This window comes from Falco naumanni, chromosome 6 (genome assembly GCF_017639655.2).
Source record: "Falco naumanni isolate bFalNau1 chromosome 6, bFalNau1.pat, whole genome shotgun sequence".
Taxonomy (NCBI): domain Eukaryota; kingdom Metazoa; phylum Chordata; class Aves; order Falconiformes; family Falconidae; genus Falco; species Falco naumanni.
The window spans coordinates 22,488,495-22,509,896 of NC_054059.1; positions in this window are offsets into that span (position 1 = coordinate 22,488,495).

A 21,402-nucleotide genomic window follows, 5' to 3' on the forward strand; every position below is an offset into this window, starting at 1 on the left:
AATAACATCTTAGATACCTGATCAAATTTTGATGGGTTAATGTGCTTAAGCATATCTGCCTTGCTGCTGCAACTATCCATCAGCCTGCAAGGTAAATTGAATCAGTTAAGCTATAGCCTGGTGGTAAAAGTACCTGGAATTAGCTCATTTTTGCTAATAGTATAACAGTGCAAACAAGTTCAGTTACCAAGGTTCAGGAGACACATGATCACTTGCCAAGCTACACCAACCCAGTAGTGTGGCAGGGTCCTCACTTTGATCTGGTAATCACAGAGAGAAAATATACAGGGAACTAACATGTCTTTGAATACATGACATTTGGGCAGTGTTGTTACCTTGAAGACAGTGTCTTTCCATTACATTCCATTTTTTGTAGAGTCTTACTTTAACAACTGTTTAGGGCATCCATAGACATTTTCTCTGGGACATTACATATAGTCATGCAGTATTTCAGCCATGGCTACATTTTCAGGGGAGGGAGAAGAAAGGCTTGTACAATTCTTCAAGCTCACATTACAAATGGAAAACAAATAATTACTGTTGGGCCCATTTTGCTTCTTCATATCTTTATTTATTCAAGACCATAAATAGGGCCAATAGAAAGGTCAGAACACTGCAAATGGAATATTGAGATTTTTGTTTCTGATGGACTGCTCAAATCAAGCCCAGGCTGGTAGTGACAGACTCATTGGCTGAAAATGAGTTAGTGAATTCTGTCAATTCCCACAGGAGAGGTGTCCATCACTACAAAACTTTCACCTCTCCTTTCATGTCTCAGAATGAAAGGGCAAGTGGAATAAAACAACCTGTCAGCTTCTTATGCCATCAGAGGCAAGTCATATCAGCAAGACAGTACTGGCAATCTTGTCTCCATGTTCCCATTATTCACCCATGCAACTGGATATGGTTCCTAGGCTGTCATTCGGATATCTCTTAAGGACATTTGTGAGTGTTTCAGAAAGCAAAGCTGGTTTTGCTCTATAGAAATCCATGAGTAAGGCCTCTGCATTCTTAGATCTTTGGTCCCAGCAACAGGATTTAAAATGAGTTTAAATCACTGCTTAATTTCTGCTCTTTCAGGACAATGGCAGTGATTAGTAGTAATGTTTGACTTCCAGTTCCATTTTTTTTATGCAGCTGTAATGCTGTCGGCATTTGACTGCTGCTTTAATGATTAGTAATGGCTGTATTTTGAAAGTAATACAACTTTTTGTATTCATTCTCTGGACTCTGAGCAAAAAGCTAAACTGAGTTGAATTATGCAGTCTGTCCATACAAGACCTTCAGCTGGTTAAAGTTTATTTTGAGTCAGACCAAAGGAAAATGGCAAAGGCATGGAAACAATATGTATTTACACATGACAGGAAGAACATGAATGTGTAAAAGTGGCAGCTAAAACCAAGTACAGTACAAAGACGTCACCCTGATAACCAGCACATATCCATGACTTTCTAGCCATCAGTTTCTAGCTTTGAAGCATTTAATGGTCTTAAAGCTGACTGCTGCACCTTCAGTTCTTACATGTGGAATCATCTCCCACAGAGCATCAGTGCTTCCACCACCTATGGGGGCTCCAATGGCTTTGCTCTGTGCTGTACGCACAACTGCAATATCTTATTCAAACCATAACGTCTCAGTGAGCCTTACTATATGTATCTCATCCTTTTGGATTTCCTGAGGAATTTTATCCATCCGTGATGGATAAATAAAGATGGGGTTTTTCTGTTGTTGCTGGGTTTGTTGTTGTTTTTCTCCCCACCTCCCCCACTCCCATTCTGAGAAAATATCAACTCATTGAGACCTAATTTTTTGAGACCTAATTTTTTTTGCAGGAATGTATCAATTTTGATGATATTTCCTCTCCCAGCCAAAGAAAGAAGGAAATCTGCCTTAGTTGAGCTTGGTAATTTTGACATGGATACAGCCTCAGAGAAGCAGCTGTCAGCTGTTACTTTATCTGGGTCAGGTTTGGGGCTACGAAGCAAGTCCCTCACACTCTGATCAAGCACTTAAAATATGTTGATGTTCTGGCCTTGATCTTTCCTAGTTTCTTCTGTTGGACCTATTAAAATTAATTTAAATAAGTAAATATTCATTAATACAGAGGAAGACTGATTCAGCGTGCCAAAAGTCAAGTAAAGTCAAGTAGAATAGAAAAAGCAGAAGAATGTGTCTGGATTTCTCATATTTCCACCATCACCCATACCCCTCTTCAGTCTTTCTTAAAAATAAAAAAAGAAAAAAGGAAAAAGCAAAGTTTCAGTTTCTGCTGGATCTGGCTGCGATGGAGCTAGCTTTCTTCATGCCAGCCCATACAAAGGAGAAAGAGGATGGGGATGGGGGTGGGTGGGTGGGTGGAACTGTGGTTACGGCATTTGTCTTCCTAAGTAATCATTATGGATGCTGAGTCCCTGATTTCCAGGGAGTGGCTGAACATCTGCCTACTTACGGGAAGCAGTGAATGAATTCCTCTGTTTTCTTTCTTTGCACATGTAGCTCTTGCTTTCTCTATTAAACTGTCAGTACCCTGTCCACAAGTCTTCTCACCTTCCTTCTGTTTTCTCCCTGTCCTGTGGGAGAGGGGAGTGAGCAAGCAGCTTGTGGGTGTTTGATGGGTTTGGGGGTCAACCCACTGCACAGTTTTGTTTAGTTCTGAAAACTTGTGATCCTGACAAGTCCTGTGATAGTGAAAAACTGTTCTGTTCAGATCAGTACGAAGCAAATATTCAATGCTCCAAAGAAGACCAGTAACTGTGTGAATATCCTCCACACTTACTTTGAAATTACCATCATTTGCACCACCCAAATGAAAAATTACAAGGATATTATTTTACTGCTCATTCCATAAAAAAGGGGGGGGGAGGGGGAAAAATGGAACTTCATTTAAAGCTTTTAGATTTATGGATAAAAGGGAAATTTTCACTGACTAAAACTTGCCAGCTTTTAAAGTAATGGAACAGAACATATTTTGGTGGAATGCTTTCACTGGTACAAAAAGACACTAAATGTTACACTCGAACCCACTTTCCCCCTTCCCAGCTTTACTGCTTCATCTAGGTAGTGAAGGCAGGGCCTCCTACGCTGTCAAGCTCGCTTCTGTAGTTTGCAATCTCTCATGTGTTGATTAACTGCTTAGCTCCCTCTTCAGCCCTCTGCTCACAGACACTTGCTCGATATCATATGCCTTTCTATTAAGAATGATTACAGCGTGTATAATTTTAAATCTGATTAACAATCAAGAGTTGCTAAGCAGTAACAACTCATGCTTTAGCCACCAAGAACATACACAGGGTCCTGGTAAAACCTTCACTGAAGCCTGAACAGCAGCAGCTTTGTTGCCATCAGCACTGGAGCTAACTACATCAACTACTCTGCAGAACAAATTAATGGAAATCACGCACGATGGCAGTGTAAATATATCCATGGATAATGTTGTCCAGAACAGCATGACAGGGCTTGCTTTGCCGTTTGCCAAGTTATGCTGCTGGTGTTCTGGATGCACGGAACCAGCCCTGGGTAGACCCAGGAGCCTCTGAAACTTCCCCAGCTGTTTTCCTTTGTCTGGTTTCTCACTTGGCAACATCTCTCCTCTTCTCAAAACTCCAATTAAGAGTTATAGATAACGAGCAAAACTCCATTAAAAGAACACCCAAACACAGAACTAACATGATATCTGTAAATCGCTGCAGTCTTTGTGTTGTAGTAATTTCTCCTGTTATTTGCTCATATGGGGTTATGGATTGTTAATACTAGTCTTCTAACTTTGCAGCATCTCTATACGCATGTGTTGATCAGCTCATGGTTTCTTGATGCTACAAATGCTAGATTTAATATAAAAGTAATGAAAGAATTAATCAATACTAGATTTATTCTACTAGTTACTCCTAGTAGTATGATAGTATGAGTGTTTCTAATATTTAGAAGAATTATTAGTATTGAAAAGAGTTCATGAAGAAAGTGCACAATCTGGGACAGCAAGACCCTTGAATGAAAGTTAGGACTGCCTGATGTAGCCTGGAAATGGTACAGCCATAGAATTTTTCATCCTGGTCTTTTTAAAATGAAAAACAACTTCAAGGATGAGCAACAACATTAGAAAAGTTAATAAAAGCAACAAAGAAACAAATATTTGGGTGCTGTAAGTAGGAAGACACAGATTCTCTTGCATTTATAATAACTTGATTGATTTAACTGGCAAGTAAATAATGTGACAATATATACATAAGACTTCTGAAAATGAACTCACTAACTTACCCTTAATAGTAAATAAATGGACATGTAAATGGAGTGGCAGTGTAGGACAGCACTATCAATATGTATTGAATTCAAAAGGCATAATTAATCAGCATATATATTTATTTCCATTTACAGGAATCTGATTCCCCTGGATATGCATTTAAGACTAAACAGAATGTGAAAGTATGAATAAAAGTAGTTTCAGTGTTTCAGTCTGTAGTTTATGAAAAGTGCTGTAGATTTTAAATTTTGCTGTTTATATTAGGTAGTGTGTTATAAACTCTCTGAAAGAGTCTCTCAGAATCTTTCACAAGTAGCCACTGATGCTTCCTTTGGTTGTTTCCACTCTTCTTGCCTTTCTTCTATCCATTTGACCATAATTAGAAAGAATATGATACATCTATAGAAAGGAAAACATCAGGCTGAAAAATAAAACTTCCTTACATCATGATTCATTGGATTATCAGACAAATTTTACAGGTATAGTGGTAGAGACCTACTACTTGCTTGCCAAGTGCAAACTGGAAAAATCTTTAGCCAGCATACTATGCGGGAGCATTGTTTATAACAGATAAGTAGAATCCTTCTTGTCTGAAATGTCTAAGACACCCTACTGTGAGAATATATATGTGACACTCTTACTGTGTCCCTGATCCTAAAAGCCTTTCCTACAACAACCAAAAACTTTTCCTTAGCCTTTCCCACAAACAGCCCAAACATTTTTAGCCAAGAATAAATTTCTCCTATTGTTGATAATTCACATTAAGATATTAACATATTTTGCTCAATCTTCTCTATTTTCCATAGCCATGAACTAAAAAAAAGGGGTGTAACCTCTCAGAAAATAATTGGAAGGATCTTTCATCCTCCTGATTACATATCTGGCATACTTTCATTGCTGGAATTTCACTGCATATACCACTTCACTGACTTCCTTCTTAGATTTTTTTTTTTAAATCATGTATCATTTTCCTTATGGCTCCAGATTCCGCGTGGTGGTTCCTTTATGAAGTTAACTTTCTTTTCAATGTGTGCCCACAACTCACCTCTACGTGAAATAATAGGCCCTATAATAGCCTTGTAAGTCTCAAGCTTAGCTTTTCTCAGTATTTCAAGGCTACCAATTATCTGCTGAGAAAATGAACAGGCATTCTTTCTTTGGACTTGTGCTGTGCCTTAATTAATTTCCTCATTAAACTGTAAGTAATTAACATACCCTGGCATTTAAACTGCATTTTTTTAGATCAGAGATTATTTATCTAAACATGTTCAAGATTTTCTCATCAGCTACCAACACTGCGTAGGTCCTCTCCATTAATCTTACATCTATTTCATCATTCTGAGTCTCCTATCACACAATGTATCAATATACCCCCAAATTCAATACTTTTAATACAACAGTTGCTTATACCACTGGTAAGAAAAAAATATTAATAACAGCAAAATTACATGGAATATTATTTTGTTTGGATTTGCTGAAATTGGTGAAAGGCCAACATTTATTTGAAAATATCTAAAAAGTATAGCATGTGAGGTAAAAGGCAGTGTGTGAGCAGATATAAAAGAAATAGTTGACACCAATCAAGTACTTGTATAAAGCCATGCCTTCATGGCAAAACTGAAAAGAAATCTTGCTAACACCGAGGCTGCTCAGAAAAAGGACCAGCATTTTCTGGTTCCTGTTCACTGGAGTCAAGATGTTTTATGAAGATGTTTTGATCCCAACAAGGCTTCACCAGAACTCAGCAGGAGAAACAAATTCATTTTTCCCTGGATCTCTCCCTTCTGTTCGTTTGGAGTGCGGCTGCAGCCTGGAGACCCAGCCACGCAGCATTTACAGCTCTGAGACAAGCTCACCATAGGAACTACCCAATCTGCTGGAATTCTTCTGGCTGAAAAAATTGAAAATTTTGGGGGTTTTATGTTGAGTTAGAATGAAATAGAATTTCAATATCCTCATGAAGTGAATTTTAACCCCTAGGTCTTTTTACAGCTTTTACTTGTCTAAAAATTGTATTGTGTTGGGAAAAAAAGGGAAAAAGAAGCCCCTTCTGGGAAAATAGAAAAAAAAAAAAAAAAAAAAAAAAGGAAGCAGAGCTTTTCTGAAGGGAAACAGTAAAATATTTCTAGAAAAAGAAGGTGAATAATGTCAAATACAAGCGAGGATGCCTTTTAAAAGGTACTGGTGTAAGTCTAAGAACCAGAGAAGCTTTAAACAATTCTTCAGATATTAATCAACAGAATCTGATGACTGATAACTCAGTGCTTAAGTGAGTCATTATTTTACCTCTTTAAATAATAATGTCCCTGTACCACAGAAAATTGTAATGGTGTCAATCTCCTTCCCCAAAGTCAAGAACTAAATGAAAATGGACAGTCAGGTATCTAGGACATGAAAGAAGTATGTGTAACTGAATCTAGTCTGACCTAAGGAACAGAGGGTCTTATTTTCCATTCTACTTCCATTTTGCTTGTCTGGACAACCGCGTAAAGACTAGGTATTACCCTTGCCCCTTAATTATTAAAAGTCTAACTGAAGACAACTGAAAATACTTCCCAACTCAATGATCAGTTAAAAATCTGAAGGTAAAAAGTTATAAAAAGCTTATAGAAAAGTGCGGGGGGTGTGTGGTATTCCCCATTATTTTATGTTTTGGGTATCTTTTAGTATCGATATTTGACGTGGTATACAAAATGACACTTCTGGCCAAAATGATCCTGTAATTTTTTCAGATGTCAGTGACTTCTACTTGTTGAATTAATGTGAATTTTGGTGGCTCTGTGCACATTACAAAGTTGCAGTAAGTGGTTCTACGACCAGCACTTTTTTTTTTTTCTCTTTTTTTTTTTTTCTGCTTTTAATCATTAGCAATAAAATAGAATTTAGTTTACTACATGGCCGGAGTCCTGAGACTTCTGTCTTCGGATATACCAACTGTTCTTTTGTCTAAGCAAAGCCAGCTTTGTGAGAAAACTAAACCAAACCAAAGCCCGGAAGACAGCTTTTCAAAACTTTAGAATTTGATTAAATTGTTTTCCAAGTTACTAAGTCAATGCAAAAATATACTACGGAGAAAATATTCTGGATCAGAAATGACTCACCAGAAAAATAACAGTTCTTTTCTATTGCTGCTTTTTTAGATCTCAGAGTGTTTTTCAGAGTATCCCTTAATCTGAGTCACTACTTATTTGGGGCCCATTTCTGCTACATCAAAATATTTACATCCAACTTTCCATCACCGTGCACCAAAATTAAAACCCAAATGAGATGAAATGTGGTCAATTAAAAAACTTTTCCTATTCATCTCTTTTTTTCATTTCTTCATTTTAGTGCTCTCTTTTTTCTATTGTTGTAGTACTCCTATTGGTAACTCCTCTTCATGATTCTTACAGGCTGCAATACACTAAAAAAACTGGAACTTGTTTTTGCTTTTTGAACATCAATCTGTTTGCAGCACATACCTTCTCTCTTCTTGCTCTGGGTCTTCTATTTGGAGAGAAATATATTTGTAACAGGGAGCTGATCTGCATTTGTAGAGTACTGAATGCAGAAGGGACAAGATGCCAGACTCGGGGTGTTACCTCTCTACAAATAACAGCAACAAGGACAAGGCAAACTACAAAGCCTTGAAGGCAAAATAATAATAATAATAAGTTAATCATGCTCTGTGAACTATAGAAATATGCAAAGGGAAACCTCAAAGGAGAACACTGCTTTAGTTACTAGAAGAGAATCACAGGATAAAAGACCTCTTCCTTCATTGTGAGGGATTCCTTCATTCCTAAAAACAAATGTGAGTTTGATGACAATGACCAAAATGCAAGGAAAGGATGCACAGGAGTCAAACACAGCATTGACTGGAAGTCTGAATTTATTAAAAAAATATGAATGCTTAATTTATGTATGGCTGAGCAACCAGAAAGCTACAATATTTTTTTTTCCAGGTTTTACCCAGACTATAGGCTGCAGTTAGAGCACCTGGAAGTTGTAGAAAAGTTGTTAACTTTATCAGGTAGGAATGAGTGGAATATTTACAGATTTTTTAAAAGATCACCTGCTCACAATGAATCAAGAGAGTGGAAAAAGCTACGTAACAATTCCCTTTGCAAAACCTTTATTTTCACAGAACTGCTTTTGAGCATGTCAAAAAAGCACACCTACGAGTGTGGAAGAATTAATAAAAGGAAAAACACTAAGCAGAAATTGTGAAGCATTGCTCTGGTAGGTGAATGTCAGTGGTGACAAGGGGTCAAACAGGAATAGGACAGAGCTTGCTGAAATAAATGAAAAGCCTGTATGGCAAGGTTAAGAACAAAGTAATATTTTTACATCAGCTATTCTCTGAAGATATGTGCTGTCCTTTCTGCTGCTAGACCATAATGGAAAAATTGACCTTTCAGCATCCTTTTCCCTAAATTTCTTGTGATAAATATTTCAGTTTAATACACAAAACTCAGTTCAATATCCTATTCTCAATTTTCAAGAGACAGGTTAATACCACTGTCCATGCTTTCCAGTGCATGTCAAGGCTCTCATGCCCTGGTCTTTCAAAACGATATGAATTAAAATTCACAATTCCAGTTAACTTTCTGAAAAAAAGAAAGAAAGAAGAAAAAAGGAATGGTGAATTGGCAGCATCTGGGCAAACGAGGGAAGGCTGTGAATCAGGAACTCTTTGGTCCTAATTACTTGTTTTGCTGCTGGTTTGATTTGAAACCTTGGGCAAGTGAGAGCCTTTCCGCCTCAGCTACTCAATCTCTGTAATGTGGAATGCAGCTGTACTCTTGAAAGACAGCTTGTGAGTTTCTATTCCTGAGTTTATTCAGGCCTTCGTGGCCAAAGTGGCTGTGAGGGACCCACTGAAAGCAGCACTAAGATGGAGTGGAGTGGGCAACGCTCGTGGTTCTGTAGAACCTGTTCTTGTACCACTGCTCACCACCTGCGCTGCAAACAGGGCAGCAGCTGCTCCCACAGACTAAGACAGCTCATGCCCTCACACCTCCCCTGATATTCTGCCTGCTCCTCTCCAGCTTGCAGGCTTATAAATCTTATTGAAAATAGATGGTTATAAAATATAATACAAAGCAACAATTAATTATGAACGGTTTTAATTTTTGTGCCCTTGATCCTAAAACACACATCTTAGCATACTACGACAGTTTATTCAAAACTAGTAGGGACAGAAACTTAAATCCTGTTAAATTATTTCGGATACAGGATTTATTTCATCCATATGATGCTATTTATACATCAGGATATCTAGATCAACTTCAAGCACACAGGAAAAGATGCTCCTAGTAATAAACACATTGCAATGCAAAGACTAAATTCACCACACAAACACCAAAATCTCTCGGTAGCTGCAACGCCTGGAGAAAAAGAAGTCATGCACAAAACAAACAAAAGAATGAAATAAGGGGAACAATCTGCTTTTGATTTAAATTGAAGTAATTTTAAGAGAAGGTGGTAACACAAATATTAAAAAACCCTGTTGCTATTCTCCTAAGCTGTATTTTGCTACAAAAGCTAGTTGTTTTCTTTTCACTAGGCTATCTGCATAGGATCATTTGAGCTTAATTTTTTCTTTTATCTGCTGTCATAATTTCAGTTTGCACTGAAGTCAATGATGAGAGAGATTTTTAGCACACTTAAAGCTAACTATTATTTGTACAGCAAAAACAATGGGAAGAAATCTGACTTGAGAATGTATTAAAATACATGGGAGAAAGTACAGAAATACATGGGTTACCTCTAAAAGTCAGTAGGCATGGCACTATAGAATGACAATCTCACATTTCTCTGTCCTGTGAGATAGATCTTTTTTTGGGGCGAGGGAGTTGGAAAATAGGCAAACATAAATTTATCGAGTTAGCTTCAATTTCAATGTAAGAATCACTCACATTTAGACTAAATTTAATACAATTATTATATATGCTTTTGTTAGTCCTACACTATGGTACCATCCTGCTCAAGGCAATATCTAAATTCTGTTTCCATGGCACCATTTACCTTCCCACGCCACTTGTTCTAGTGCATTACTAGAAAATCCCGAGAAATCCTGCACCATTGTACCAATACTAAGTTATCGTCAAAAGCTGTAGAAGGTGAAAACAAAGCAACATGAACTTCATTTCTTGATTTCTTGGATCAGTGCTCGTTTGTGGGGTCTTTTTTTTTTTTCATCTGTAACTGAATTGCTACATTTTATTCACAGCACTATAACATTCTTCCAGTCCAGCTGTATCATGCTGCATGCAAAGGAAAAACCTGCAAGTTATATAGATGAGAAGTACTATCTACAAGCTATAAGTATACTAATAAACAATGCCCAGGAACGTTCCCAGGCTCTGGTCTGTAGTCAGATATATGGATAAAATGTTAGACTGGTCTGTGACATGTTTTTTGCCTGTGCCACTCAGGGGAAAAAAAAAAAAAAAAAAAAAAGTCCTACAGTTTTTCCAGCAGTGGTGTGGGATCAGAATCTTGCAGAGAGATTAGTAGATCTCTGCCATTCCCAATGGACACTTGGCATGCAAGCATCCATGCACAAAGACAAGTTTTGGAGGTTGACAGATTCACTAAGGTAGGTCAGACCATGCTAGATGGTTTCACTGCCCAGCACACCGTTGCAGGGCATATTTAGTTTACTTACATAGATGCAGCTACAATATCCACCCCATCCTGGAGTACTATGGGTAGCAAATGGTTGTTACAGCCATCTGACCATGTTTTATAAAGGCATAAAACTTCCAAACATCTGGCTAAAATTTGTTATTATTTCGTAAGATATTATGGGTGAAACTGAATTCCTTACTAACTACATACTTAATGAAGTGTCTGCATGTGTGCTAGGCAGATGAGCTGCCATATACTCAAGGATTTATTCCATACAGTCAATGGAGTCTGTACTGTGAGCTGAGGCTCCACCGATGAGACCTTCATTGATTATAATGGGAATTTAGGTACATAGTTTTCATGTAGACATCTATAGTTTACATTTTTTAATCCTGAACTGAGTTCTGCCCAACATGTTTATGCTTGCCACCGTTACCTAAAGTCATTCTAAATATACAGACATTGGAAAACCACAGTAATTTTCTTGATTTCAAAACTGTAAGTGAGGCTAAAGAACTGAACGATAAATCAAGAAAAAAGTTTTCTTTTATACACAAAATCTCATTCCTTCTCTGCTCTAGCATCTTGGCTAACTTTAAGGCCAGGCAGCTTGGGATGGATAGCTCAGCTGAGGGGTGTCTCTCATTTAAAACTGGGACTGGAGTATATTCCAGCTCCTACCTACGTACAGAAACAAGAACATGGGGAAAGAAGGTCCCTCTAGCATGCAGATAGGTGAAACATTCACAACAGAGAGCTGTGAAGTAGCTGAAATATTGGGTGGATACTCTCTGTGGGTCTCACTTTTCTCTCACTTTTGGTGAGGATGTAAACTGTTGTTTTTCTTTTTCATTCCTTTCATTTCAAATTCCTTCCTGGTCAATAGGAAGGTAACTTGAGTAACAGAATGCATTCATTGACAGTAGCCAAGAAGAACTTGGAGTTCTTCCCTTTCCTCTTCTCTGTTTCCTCTGTTCTCCTCTCCATCCTATGCATATCTTCCCTAGACTTTCCATTTGGGAATATTTATTTCTGTTGCATAATTTTATTTAATACATGATAACTGCGTAATGTTTTCTGTAAATGACCCTAAAATGGAGAAACTGTAGATTGGTTGACTGTTTTAAGTCTTATGGTTAGGAACTGCTCCTGCTGGAGATACCAAAGACCAAGTTATTCATAATATACAAATGCTAGTTTTTAAAAATAACTAAATGTAATGATTTTCATAATATTTTTTTTTCATTCAATGTGGGTAAGATAGCTATTTGTTACTATTAAACTGTTAAAATTATCTTAGCCAGTATTTCTTTGATGAGTATCACCTGAAGCATTTAAAAGATTTATAGATAAGAAGCGTGTGTTTCATCAGTAAAACCAGCTGACTTCATATTTTTAACAAAGGCCATACTTACATTGACTGATTTTCATTTCCTCTGAATTGCAAGTTAATTTATTGCTCAAATGATTTTGTAATTCCTAGAATGATATTACTGCAAGTGCCTGACTGCAACTAGGCAAACAGTGGCATCCTGACCTATTTATAACACTTTTCAAATATATTGTAATATGTGATCTTTATAGGCTATGTAGTAATAAAGAAAAAGAAAAAAATAATAAAATATTCCCAGTGCACACTCTTCCAGTTAGTCTACCAGTAAATGGTCTAGAAGGTTAGCATATTCATAAATACATAGATTTTATGCAATTTAGTGACAGGAATGCATGATTATCACATTGACAGTTTCCCTCATAATTTATTTGCCTTCAGCAATTTATACTTTCTGTAATGAGAATCCTGCCCATTTTATTATGTTTGGCACAAAGCATTTATATAATACTCAAAGCTTAGAGAACATAAGAAATACTCTGCCATTAATGGTGTGACTTTTTCTCACTACGCTTGAGAACTCAGCTGTGCTACAGTTGTTAGCAAGCTATTGCTAAAGAAATCAAGCAGCTCTCCCCCTTCCCTCCTAATCTTCATTTATTAGATTTTCTTTTTTCTTTTTTTTTTTTTTTTTTAAAAGTTTTGGTATGTGAAAAACATTATTAAGATGGAGATAAAGGCAATCTGTACTAAATTACATACTGTTCCAAAATGCATCCTCTAATTCTTTCTTTTGGTTTTCCTTCTTGATGTTTCTTCTCTAATAGAAAAAAAGACTGAAAGCTGTGGAGATGAAAAGGGTCTCAGAAACTTGCCGTGTGATAGTCTCCTTTTCTACAGGCATTAATTACTACCTGCTTCATCTCTGTGCACTCTCATGAAGTTCACATTTGCTCATAGTTGACAATGTTCTGAAGAGAAGTATGTTCACATCCTTGTTCTGGTACTAGTTCAGATGTGAGATACCCGAATTTAAACAATCATTTTGTCAAAGACTTCCTATTTCAAACTTAGAGAACTCACTTTCAGGGCTAGATTTACAAGGCAATCTAGATTCTCAAATCTGGTCTGACTACATTCATATATAACATAAATGCTGCCTGTCTATCTAAGTTGGATCTATCCATCTTTCTACCTAAGAAAGAATCCAATGATTTAGATGTCAGATTTCCACTATGTTACTATCTCTAATGTTCCCTCAGAACCAAACATTTTGCACTAATTTTATTCATCTCGAACATACTGTACTAGGTAATGAGTAGGAAGCACCTAAACCCCCTCAGGAGACACAAGGTAGGCATTTTTTCACTCATTTATAAATCTACTCCCTCAAACTGTATTTCCCACGCTCTGCACTCATTTCCTATCTTAATATGTAAGTGCACTAAATGTTACCCAACAATTATCGTTCGGTGAACCAAGAAATAAATAAGGATTATAATAATATCTCTTTCTAATATGTACCTCTCTCTGCATCAGTACATCTCAGATTTCTGGATGGAACAGTGTCATTATTCACAATTTATAAACTGGGGAAACGGTAAAGCTGGTTTTTCTCCCAGAAGTCATGCCATATGCTACTTTAATAACCAGGCCTCCTGAATCCCTGGTTAATACACTACTAAGATAAGCTATGAACACAAAAGAACTGTTAAAGACAGAAGCAACGATCCAGTTTCTCTTCATAGACTAATAAACAGTCTCTAGATATTCCTCTGTTTCAACAGACAAATCACACAAAAGGATTTACTCTTGCTGTTTTATGCCAAGTGGAAACCTGAGATTTAGGATGCTTTCTATTGAGATGAAAAAGCAGCAGAGGGAAACTCAGTTAAGTCAATTTAGTATCCCAAATCTCTTTCACATCCCACCTAAGACACACAGTATTTAGGCTTTTATAAGAAAACCAGATGAGACAGTTGGGCTCAAGAGATGCCTGTGTCATACATTTCCACCCCAACAGGTTCGTTCATTCAGTGTCTGAATAGTTACTTATAAGCAGGCACGTGTTCGTTTGTCCATCCTGCATAGCTTATGTTTGTAAGATATGAAAAGCAATTAGCATGGTCATGAGTCTGAGCTAATAAGCCCATTGTGAGGGAGAGTGTATTAGCTTAGGGTCAGCATGCTGTTAGCTACGTTCAAATAGCTTTCATTTTCCCTGGAGCAAGGCAGGGCCATCTTGTGTCTTTTAGACCCAGAACCAACAACTGGTTCCCTCAGCTTCACCCATTTTGATTATATTGCAGTCAGCAACAGCTCCTCCAAGCCAGTGTTCCCAAATGTTTTTCTGCAGCTGCAAAACACTGAGCGCAGAGTACAAATAAACAGGTGTATTGAGTAAGCCACATAAAGCTGTAGTCTACAATGGCTGCTCTGCAACCAGTACTTACAAAACTAGTTTAAAGGTGGCTCAGGATGTGTATGTGATTTGCTGAGATGTTAGAACAGTATAGACATACTAAGTAAGTCTCATTCCGAACATTTATTATCTGGATACAGCATCCAAATGACTACTTCAATATGTCACTTCGAACTTTGATAAGGTGATTAGTCTTGGCTGACTACTTCAAAGAGTAACTATCCTTTGAAGTGGTTTTGAGCTTTTGCTCACATGTCTGTAAAACACCCATTACAGCCATTTGCAGGAACCATATGAGGATAACACATATAAACTACATCTTGAAGGCTCAAATCCACCTTTGGACATAAAAATACAGCTCTTGCTGAAGTCAATGAGCTGCATATGGTCTTCACACTGATCAAAGGAAAAGTTTCCACGCCTTGAGCCTGCTATTGCACACATCTCTAAAGCTCCACCCTGATTATATGTTATCTATTTTCTGCTCCCCCGCAAATTATGTCAGAAAATTTCAAGAATCATGCTATAGCACAGAGCTGTCATAGCCAGCCTGTAAAATATATAGCCTACATAAGCCTGAAATAGCACAGCTTTCTAAATTGTCTCTATTAAGAAAGACGTATGTACCTGATTACATGTATGAAAGTACCATACAACTATGACCTGAAACTATGAAGATACTTGTTTGAATAACCTTCAGTGATAATGGGAAGATATGAATGTACTGCGTTCAGCTATTTCCTCTGCTTTTCCAAGCAGGCTGCCACTTTACCTGAGTCTGCAGGAATCCCCAAAAGGGAGAAAAGACCTTGACTGACTCTAAGTGCAACAGAACATCTGGCAGAGAGCATCTCCCATACAAGGCATGTTAGGAGAGCAAAGCTGTTCAGTGTTTGCCAAAAGGACAATTTGCAGCTGTGATGATGTTCCTCTAAATTGAAAAAAAGAAAAATTCCAAAACAGCTGCTTGACAATGGCATCAGTAAAGTGATGTTTCTGACTACACTTCTCGTGACAATTTTTTTTCCCTTTTTCTCCCATTCTCCCAATCATACATGCACATAAGTATGCTTCCTTAATAAATTCAATTTAGGAAATCCACCAAATTTTACACATTCAGTAGGAAAAAAGATGACCTAAAATTGTTTCTGAACAATTAATCAGGAAGTCTAGCTAGCCAGTCTCTTCTTCTTCATAAGCAATATTTTTAAAATGAGGCTTGGGTCTTAATTGTAAATCTTCATTGGAGCAAAATCAAGGCATTTCAAAATTTTTAATGAGGAAGATGAGATGTAAAGACTGCTATTAAAGAATGGCCAAAAGGCAAATGGTCAGATGTTCTGCCTGGTGCTTATATGCTGCTTGCTTTGATGCAGGGACTTGACTCTACATCTCTCAATGACAGCTGAGTAGCCTAACCACCAGGCTAATGTTATTTCCTATCCAGTTGGAGCTGTTCCATCTTGTTTAAATAATTAAGTATCCGGTGACCCATGAAGAGTGTGTTTCTCTAATCCAGTGATTAGGGCATTCGCCTGGCAAATTGACCCATTGATCTGATAAGAAAGTATTCTGCAAAGATATTTATAGTCAATTCATCCTTAACAAAAAAGGAGAAAGTCAGGTTTTTTTCCCTTACTCACTCTGTATTAGTTTTCCCAATAGCCATCTACCTCCTGATCCAGCACCGGTTGCTGGTTGCCACAGTGCTGGTACATTAGCATTTCTCTATGTAGCACATTTGCAAAGTGTAACAAAATGTTTGCCTAATATAAAATGGGTTTAACATTTTATATATAACATAAAATGGATTTGAAGCAATTACGTCTGAAAATCTTGTTATAATTGGGTTTGTATATGGGCTAAGGAGGAGTGCATATATATACAGTTGCAAAGTACACAGTTTATACAATTTGTACACTTACAAAGTCTGTATATAGATTTCCATCTCTTACATTGTACCAAGTACCAAAAAACTAATCTTGAGGTGAGGAGTATGTAGATTGCTGTAGAAAAGAAACCTATCAGACATGGAGGGCCTTCTCTATGGTGGAGCTGTAGGTAATTAAATTTGTTCTCTGTGTCTGCAGGAGGTACCAGCGTATTTAATCCCTTTATTAACTTTATTAAGCAGGGAAAATGTCAGAAACATTGTAAGAATCACATCTCTGCAATAAGACAAAAAGTTTCCTAGAGGACTGCCAACCAATTCCTAGCTAAATCAATGTGCTCAATGAAAAGCAAAGCTGGCCCTTACAGCAATTCACTCTGCCAGCCCCACTTAAATGTCCCTTCTCAAAGTGCAAAACTGTAAAAAAAGCATAGCCCACATTTATGCCATCATGATGCCTACCTGTTTCCAACACTTTTATCTGAAAACTCGTAAAGAGGATTGAGGAAGGCATGTAAATATTGTTGCAATTTCCTCCATGGGATTTAACGGTTAGCACACTTGTTGGGATGGTCTGACGCCTTCCCAGCTGGCCTCTCAGGCGATGCTTGGCCATGTTTTGGGACCCGTTCTTTGGGGCATTTTGGATAAGGTAACGCTGTCCTGGAAGGGGATGTTTTAGCCACTTACTATGGCCCATTTTACTTACTAAAATGGATTCAGTGAAAGGTTAAGTAGGTACAACTGACAACTTTTGCAGAGATGAATACAGTTCAGGGATTCGTGTTTCTCGTTGTCAACAGCCTGCTGTATTGTCTGGCTATTGTAGCTCGGTTTCAAGTGCAGATACGTATGTGTTTGGGAAGAACTGCTGCAGTGACCTCCTGCTGACAGTTCTGGAAAGACCCAGGGACCCTGTGCCTTTTCTCCTGCCTTCCTGCCCATGAGACCTGCAGTGGGGCAAGGCTGTCGCGTGAGCCCACTGCTGGGAAGGGTCTGCGTCACCCGGGCTTTAGTTGTTCCATTAATCACACATCTCCTGCATTCCCTGCTACAGTGAGGACAAACTAGAACATACTGCAGAACATACTGAAACAAAATGAAAAAACGCAGCCCTTAAAAGTCTATACAAAGTCCAAGCCGGACACCTGGGCAGATTTTACAAACCTCTCCCTATTTTTTTTTCCCATGCTAGCTGCTGGCTTATTTTCCTATGTGCAGTTGTTCAGGAACTGGCACAAGGCTTAAGCAATGCAGTGGTTGCCATGGAGAGAAGCTCGAGTTTGCACTTTATTTATTTTATTTATTTCTGAATGGCAGTGTGCTGCAGTATGTAAAATTTGCATGACTTTCTAGCACACCAGATACCATGAACCTGGGGACGTATTTAAGCATAGCCTGTGTTTTGAAAAGGACAGTAAAAAGCTGAGCCTCATTTGCACCTGATTCTATTTCTTTTTTGGGATTGGATTTCCCTGGAGACTCATGTTTGAAATGTCCACTGAAGCAGAATTAACACTTACCTCAATTAAATCACAATTTTTAAATCTGATACAAAGACACCTTATGTCAGTACTGTTAAATATGCAGTTTCAGTGAGACTTTCAGGAGTGAGTGGAGCATGGTCTTTTAATTCCCGATTTATTTATTTATTTACATAGCAAGTAGAATCATGTAGAATCCTTCCTGCCTCCATGAAAAGAGCAAAATTTGCAAAGCAACATTTACAATTAATTAGCAATGAAAGATGCTACTGAATTTTATCCTTCAGCACTATAGTAAATCTTGTCATACTAAAGTGACACTGGAGAAACGTACAAATATGTGAAGGTCACTTTCTTTTTAGACTTACTAAATCTAATGACACAAAAGCAGTGTGTAATTGTTAGTTAAAAAAACAAGTATGAGACAATGATTTTCCCTCTTTCACACCCTTCACCCAAGTTTTTGAAGCTTTTGAAATGGTCATCATTTGAAACTGAAACCCACAGAGGAGTGAGTCTATTTATACCACTGCCATTAAAAAAAAAAAAAAGGTTAGAAAGACAAAGTAATTTTTTTTTTTAATTATATGGATAATGACTGAGCTGAGGATATGGACATGGGAGGTAGACTTTGAGCTATCTGGATATTATAATTCACACTTTTTTATATAGAAAACAAATATAGCTTTTCTATATCTATTCCTTTATATAAATAAGTTCAATTAAAGTATTTACAGGACTATAGTGTAAGTAGAGATCTTAAAACTCTGCTTCTGTCATTTGACAGACTCAACTACTGTACCTTATCCAGTGCTATGTGCATTCCCAGCTGCCTGGAAAAACAAGCACACAAAACAGCCATAGAAGTTCTGCAGGCAAAGCACTGTGTCTTAATTCTTATTTCCTACCCATTATATACTGCCAAGTGGCTTTGACAGTGTTAACTATCTTTTACTTTGTTTGGTAGGTATTATACAGTTTAGTCATATGCACTGATGATTAAGCCAGCTCATATCTGTATTGAAAATCAAATCTAAGCAACAGTATTAAATCTTGTCCTTCACCACAAGATGAAATAGAGGGATAATCAACAGATAAAATAAAAGATTCATTTTCTTAGTTATAAAGGGATGGAAATTAATAGACTGGCAACTCTGCAGTATGAGAGTTATTTAACAATCCACACACTTGAACTGTATTATAGAATTAATTTTGAAATAATACCTTTCAAGTGCACAATGTATGTATTTGCATTATGTCAGGGAAGTAACTTCAAACTTTCATTGTTATGTGAACCTTACCTAAGAAGGTCATATGGCCTGTTGTGCTTATGTGGGAAAGTAGACCAGCAATTCAGCACTAGAAAAGTTAACATTGAATTTTTTGGAAATTGGCATAGGAGTCTTACAGGACTGAAGTAAGTGTGTATCAGAGAAAAATCCCTGAAAGAGTTCAGTCAACAAAATGTCAGTTGTAACGATACTAGAGACTGCAAAAGGAAAAAAAATCCACTTAATTAGTATGAATGTTTTATTATACTGTTTGTCACTTGGTGTGACCTAGATTTTAGACATTAGATACAAGATTCAGGCAGCCTTGAATAAGGACACCAGTAGAATCAGCTGCTAAGAAAGGTCTAGAAATTATCCAGCATCTTCTGCTCTTCACCAGTAGCTTCTTGGTTGGTCAGAAAATTCCCCTCATGGTAATAGGGCAATGTTTTTGTAAAGTTATGGCTGGAGAACTAGACTTCCGAATCCTTCGTGAGCTCCATCACCATGTAAAAATCACAGGCCAGGTGGCTGGTTTCAATTTGAATTTCCTCTAGGGCCTGATCTTTTAGAAACACTCATGATAACACATATTGACAGCATGGGGTGCAACACAAAGCCCTGTCATGCAACAGGCAGAAATCCCAACCCTCAGCCGCTGGGAGCTGGTTGGCAGCATCACATGCTCTTTCCATTCCCACTCTGAATCCCCCAACACACGCCCTTCCCTCACTGCCTCCCACTCCGGAGGCAGGCACAAACTGGAAGGTGACACCCACCACCTGTGGAGCCGACTGGCTGGTCTCCTGCCAGGGACTGCCATTTGAGAGTCTGTCTGTACATTTAGTGGCATGCAGGATATTGACAGTAAAAATCACCACCCCATGAAACAGCACTAGCTTGTTTTCATTATTTATTTTAACCTTTCAGAAGCAGAGCCTAACATTTGATTTCTCTGTGCTATGCATACAAAGCCCAGCAGTGTGCAACCAGCTGCAAAACACAGTTAACAGGCTGAAATTGCAAACAGGAGGTTTCTTGGCTTTCACTGTACAAGTTGCTAGAGCACGTCACATTGCAGCTTGAAAGAACATTAGTAGACTTGAACAGATTTATTTTTTTAAGGTTTTTTTTTCCTTCTCCAAAACCCCAGTGGCATCCACCTGGGCCTTCAGAAGTAGACTGTCTTGCTGAAGTCTGTGTTGTTACAGACTAACATTTTTAAAAGACTTAAATACATCAGCCACTCCATTCAAGAAAGGAACAGGAGTGAAAAATGAAATTCCTTAGACCAACCTCTCCTCCAGGCAAAACACTCATATCAATCATTAAAGAAAACAGGGTGTACTTCTTAAAGGTTGACAGAAAAAGCCCCAACAAACCAACCCCAAACTCCAGCTAATAATTATTTGCCAAACAAATCCAAGTGAGTTCTTTGAAAGGGTGATCAAGGAAATAGATGATAGAAAGGTGATGAAAGCAATCTGTTTGTATTTCACCCAGACATGATAAGCTGTCACATCAGAAATTGGTGGGGAAATGAGAAGACAGGAATAAGGACTATTGATATCATTGATTAAAAGCTGGCTGTCATCCCAAACCAAAAAATGTTAAGTATTTAAGGTAACTAAAAGATGGAGAGGCAGAGGTCTCAGTGCTGGCATGTCCCAACACCTGGCTTCATTCTGATACCTTTTTAACTATATTTCATATATTATTTCTTATGATTTCTCTCAAAGGAATAAAAAAAATATTGATGGACAGAAACCTTAGAAAGAAGGACTTGTAACTTCCATGACTGCTACTGCAACTGAGAAAAGTATATAGGCTCCACATGTATTTATTTTCTTCTTGTATTTTTATTTAATAACATTATTCTTTCTCACATTGCAGAAGTAATTCTCTCTGAAGACTATAGAAGGAGACTAGAAAAAGGAGGAAAAAACCCTGACTTTTGGGTTCAGCAAAAATAAAAAACAGGTTATTGAAAATTATTTTTTATGACTTAGGATCAGGACCATGCCGTACATGCCGCACAAAACACTCAGGAAAACAGACGGTACTCTCTTTCATTGAAGTAAAAGGAGAACCACCCAAACACACACAAACAGATTTTATCCCTGCTCCCTACCCAAAGGCATCCTAAACTAAA